Below are 5354 nucleotides of genomic sequence, written 5' to 3'. Positions count from 1 at the left end.
TCACATCGCCTTACGAGACAACTTTTCACCTCGACGAGAAATCTCGTCACGTTTTAATCTCGTCACACCCTTAATATATATATATAATATGATACCGTAATCCTATACCCGTTACATAGGCCTACTTGGAAGTAAATGCTTCTCAAGGATGATGAATGTAAACTAATGTGATAAATAGTTAGCCAATTCCAACTACCTGAGTTACACTCTAGATAGGTTGCTGAAGATACTGTACTATACTTATTTAGTGACCCAGACATCATTGTGTCCAATCATGCTACCTATGTGTTATGGTTTCTCCTGTGTGTTTTTTCTCTCTCTCCTCTCCCCCTCCCTTCTGTGTTTTTCCCTGGTGTGTGTGTGTGTGTGTGTGTGTGTGTGTTTGTGTGTGTGTGTATATGTGTGAGAGGAGGCGTGGCTGGCTTTCCCTCATGAGCTGCAACCAGCTGCAACGAGGCAAACCTGGAGCCAATCATCCACAATCCCCTTCTCCATTTAAGCCTGGTCATGTGTTCACTCCAGCGCCAGATAATAGACCTTTTTCCCGGCAGACATGTTGACATGTCATAGTAGGAAAAGCACAGGTGTATTCAAACCCAATAATGATGGCTGCATTCCACTTAGGAGAGGCCCTGGTATTGTGCATGCTGACTCACTGAAATAGCTTCCTGGGACACTTGATGGAACTGAGCCATCGTTAAGGTTATCAACTTCAGCTGTGCTTTTCCTACTATGAGTCAAAATGTCTGCTGTGAAAAAAGGTCCATTCTGTCTCGTTCGGTAGTGCTCCAGAGCGTTATTTTTGATGCACGTACTGTACTTTTTCCCCCCCGGTACTAATGTTAATTAGTTGGGAAGTAGGAGTTTTCACAGTACCCAGAGCAAGCCGACTTTGAAATCCGACATGGCTGCTCCGTGCATCAACAGTAGTGAAAGCTGTAATAATATACAGTTTATTATCACTTCTGTCTTATTTGCGTCTCATTAAATTAGTCTAAAACATATTCCTGTTCAACTTCTATCTGTGGACATTGCTAAGCTGTTTGTATGCGAATAAAACCGAATGAAACATTGTTATCAACTGGTAATTCACACAACAGCTAACCTGGACGGAGCGAACCCCACAGTACACTCCGACTTGTTTTAATGGAACGCGTCAGCTCCGACTTCTGACTTCTGAGGTAAATGGACCACACTATTACCTAACTTTATTTCCTGTGTTTTTCCAGCGTGTACCCAGCTCGTCTTCTCTCGAGCCAGCATGTTTCCAGCCACTGGTTTCTTCTTTTCATGTAATCAACATTTTTTTCATCAATTAAAGAACTCGCTTAAAGCTTTAACTCGTAACTTCTTGATATTAATGAACGTCCGTTACATTCAAGCCATTGCCAAATGAGTTGCTACAAAGCTAATTAAGACTATCTGCTCTGTTTGTATCTCTCAGTATGGCTATGATCAGAAGACTGTGGCTTCCGGCGACTCGAGTGAAGATAATTACCTCTTCAAAGGGTCAATCGGGTTTTTTTTAATCCTCCGTGTCTCTTTGGTTACAAGCAAGGCTTGTATCATGTGGACGCACCGACAGCTTTGTTGTCATTACTTAGAATTCTTCATGGGGGCGGCAGAAACTACGCACTATAGCTTTAAGCTGTCTCCGACTCAGTGGGTCCAGAACACTTAAAATCCAATGCTTTAGGCCTTAAAGGTCCCATGAAATGGTGCTCTTTGGATGCTTTTATATAGGCCTTAGTGGTCCCCTAATACTGTATCTGAAGTCTCTTTTATATAGACCTTAGTGGTCCCCTAATACTGTATCTGAAGTCTCTTTTATATAGACCTTAGTGGTCCCCTAATACTGTATCTGAAGTCTCTTTTATATAGGCCTTAGTGGTCCCCTAATACTGTATCTGAAGTCTCTTTTATATAGACCTTAGTGGTCCCCTAATACTGTATCTGAAGTCTCTTTTATATAGACCTTAGTGGTCCCCTAATACTGTATCTGAAGTCTCTTTTATATAGACCTTAGTGGTCCCCTAATACTGTATCTGAAGTCTCTTTCCCGAAATTCAGCCTTGGTGCAGAACTACAGCCACTAGAGCCAGTCCCACAATGAGCTCTCCTTAGGATGTGCCATTTCTGTGTCTGTAGCTATTGAGGAGGAGAGAGGGGTGTGGCCTTGACCAACTGCAACTTTGCTTGTTTGAAAGCCATGATGTCTCTCTCTCTCTCATGGGTGGGCCAAATTCTCTGGGCGGGCAAAGCAGAGAAAGGGGAGGTAACCTTGCTCCTTATGACCTCATAAGGAGAAGATTCCAGCCCATCTGAGCTTTCATTTTCTCAAAGGCAGAGCAGGGTATCCAGGGCTCGGTTTACACCTATCACCATTTCTAGCCACTGGGGTACCATAGGCAGGCTGGGGGAACTCATATTAATGTTTAAAAACCTCAAAGTGAAATTTTCATGCCATGGGACCTTTAGTGGAATGGAATTTTTGGTAGATGTGCTCAGATGGAGGGCAGGTTGGGAGTTTTGTGGATTTAAAGGGGAACTCCACCAAACGAACACATACATGTCAGTTCACTACTCACTGAGAGTACTACTTTATCGTGGATTTTATAAGATGCACTTGTCCTATATAAGTTAAGTCAATTCAAGTTAGATGTTCAGTTAGTAAGTTAGTTTTTTTTTTTTTTTTTTACTCCACATGGGAAATCCTCTCTCTTTTCTTTTTCACAGAGGGGTCAGAGGTCAAACTCGAAGCCACAGAGCAGCCCCTCTGCAAATGGCGAGTGCTCAGTGTTTCGCTCAAGGACATTCAAGCATGATGAATGGGAATTTAACGGCATGTCATGTCGCTGACGGGTTGTTTCTGCAAGCAACGCGCAGCAGTCCCTTAAAACAACCACCTGTCCTCGATTCTATTTCTAGTCGGTGAAAACAGTTCCTATTTAACATTTTGGACAGTTTTATTTTATTAAAAAAATTTTTTTTATGTCAGCACATTTGCAGCTTTCACCCTGAGCTGTTAGCAGGCATTTAGCAAAGCAGAGATCCTGCAAATGGATGCTTCTAGTGCCATCACCACTGTTTACTCTGGCATCAATCAGACTCCTGCAATTATTGGCTCTCTGCTGTCTCTGGTTTTGAATACACTTCGTTGAGCTTACGTCGGTGTTGACAGACCCGGCCTGAAATGATAGAGAAGCTGCAGCCAGTTGGAAACAGGCTTTCAGCATGGTCTTGCAAAGCCACACCTACTGTAAGAGCTGGGTGTGACTGCCCCTGACTTTGTGTCCAGTGGGGTGCATGCCTCAGCCACACAATGTGTTAATATTGTGTGGCTGAGGCTGATTGTCACAATCTATTAGACAGCTCTTTTAGTTGTCTTTTTGTCTTTTTAGGAATACATCTTAAAGAGCAAAGATGATAAACAAGGTATACAGTACAGGCCAAAAGTTTGGACACACCTTCTCATTCAATGCGTTTCCTTTTTATTTTCATGACTATTTACATTGTAGATTCTCATTGAAGGCATCAAAACTATGAGTGAACACATATGGAATTATGTATTTAACAAAAAAGTGTGAAATAACTGAAAACTTGTCTTATATTTTAGATTCTTCAAAGTAGCCACCCTTTGCTTTTTTATTAATAAGGGAATAAATTCCACTAATTAACCCTGACAAGGCACACCTGTGAAGGTAAAACCATTTCAGGTGACTACCTCATGAAGCTCATTGAGAGAACACCAAGGGTTTGCAGAGTTATCAAAAAAAGCAAAGGGTGGCTACTTTGAAGAATCTAAAATATAAGACGTGTTTTCAGTTATTCCACACTTTTTTGTTAAGTACATAATTGCACATGTGTTCATTCATAGTTTTGATGCCTTCAGTGAGAATCTACAATGTAAATAGTCATGAAAATAAAGTAAATGCATTGAATGAGAAGGTGTGTCCAAACTTTTGGCCTGTACTGTACCAGAAATGAATGTGTAGTCAATATAAAAAACAACAACAACAACTCAACAATAATACATTATATGAGGATTCAGCTGAGCTAAAATGAACTATCATATGTTACTGATAAACTTTACAAACCGGAAATCCTTTTTATGAGCAGATTTCTTTGCCATATTTGTAATTATGAGGATAACGCAGTGTCATGTATTCACAAGGACATAAACAAATAATTAGAGTCCATGGTTATCTCATAACAGTATACAGAAGCAATGCATAACAAACACCCCCCCCCCACCTGACTCTGTGGAATTGTACTGAAGCAGTCGTGTGGTTTTTGCCAGAGACGCGGTTTGGCAGAGCGCAGCGCGCTGCTCCGGACGCACCTGAACAGTCAGAGCGCTGTGACCATCAGGGAGCTGGAACCATTCTTTCACTTGCTCCGAGCCCCACACACACACACACAAACACACACGCACGCACGCACACACACACGCACGCCGCGCTCTGCCACATCTGCCACGTAGTCTCTGATGGAGAGCGGAGCAGTCTGACGGAGTCTTTGTGGATGTGGAGTTACATGTTTGGCGGCTCCTGAGGACCAGATCATCCTCACGGAGCTCTGCCCTGAAATATCTGCGAACGTTTAAACGACGACTTTTAACAAGCCTTGAAAAGAAGTCCGCGCGCGGCGCGTCAGCGCTGCAAATTGATCCTCGCGTTATAACTTGACCACGATGCCCCCCCAGACCATCTGCGTGGAAAACTTGAAGGCATGCCGCACGTCGAGAATTGCGAACGCGCGAGCAAGCTGAAACAGATGGACACGAGTCCCAACAACACCCTGGGTAAGTCTGGCAACCAGGATTCTATCACACTGCTGTTTTTGCTTTCATAAAAAACACGCATAGTTCTCAGTCTTCATATGCGTTTAAGGGCCATAACGAGGAAAACATTTAGACAGTATATAATACATATTACATGGGACAAACTTCTTCCATGTCTTTGTAATATCTGATTTGTGTCCCATTAGAGGGTAATAAAGGGGCTAATGGTTCTCATTGAATGCATTCATAATGTCCTCCATATATATTTTTTCATCATTACTATAATAATGCTTTCATGTTCCTGAAGTGACTTGGAGCGCTTCCAGAAGTGCCTTGTGGTACTTAATGTATGTCCTTCTGTTATATTATTACACTGTTCCTATGGGAGTACTAAAGGCTACTTACTCCCTTTCATTTAAGGATGTCTCCTCGCATAATGGATGAGCTCCTGGGATCATCACATGTAGGCTTTTTGATTCCCAAATTGCGCTCTACTTTTACATTTGAGCAGATCTGTGGGATAGCTGGGGCTCTCAGTCAAAACACACCTCGCTGGAGCATTGTCGGTGGA

At 42.4% G+C, this 5354-nt stretch overlaps 1 protein-coding gene across 2 annotated transcripts in view; it reads left to right on the top strand.

Moving 5' to 3' along the window:
• The first annotated feature begins 784 nt into the window (after positions 1–784).
• Positions 785–5354, top strand: part of kcng2 (potassium voltage-gated channel, subfamily G, member 2) — a 41523-nt gene continuing 36953 nt past the window's right edge. The window contains exon 1 of one of the 2 annotated variants that reach the window (XM_028597839.1): positions 785–1181. The gene's annotated coding sequence lies outside the window, so the exon portion shown is untranslated. Of the gene's footprint in view, positions 1182–4374; positions 4805–5354 lie in introns of those variants that run through there. The other variant, XM_028597840.1, reaches the window with a different exon arrangement.

Source organism: Perca flavescens, chromosome 14 (assembly GCF_004354835.1).
Source record: "Perca flavescens isolate YP-PL-M2 chromosome 14, PFLA_1.0, whole genome shotgun sequence".
NCBI lineage: Eukaryota > Metazoa > Chordata > Actinopteri > Perciformes > Percidae > Perca > Perca flavescens.
This window is presented reverse-complemented; position numbering and strand designations above follow the sequence as displayed.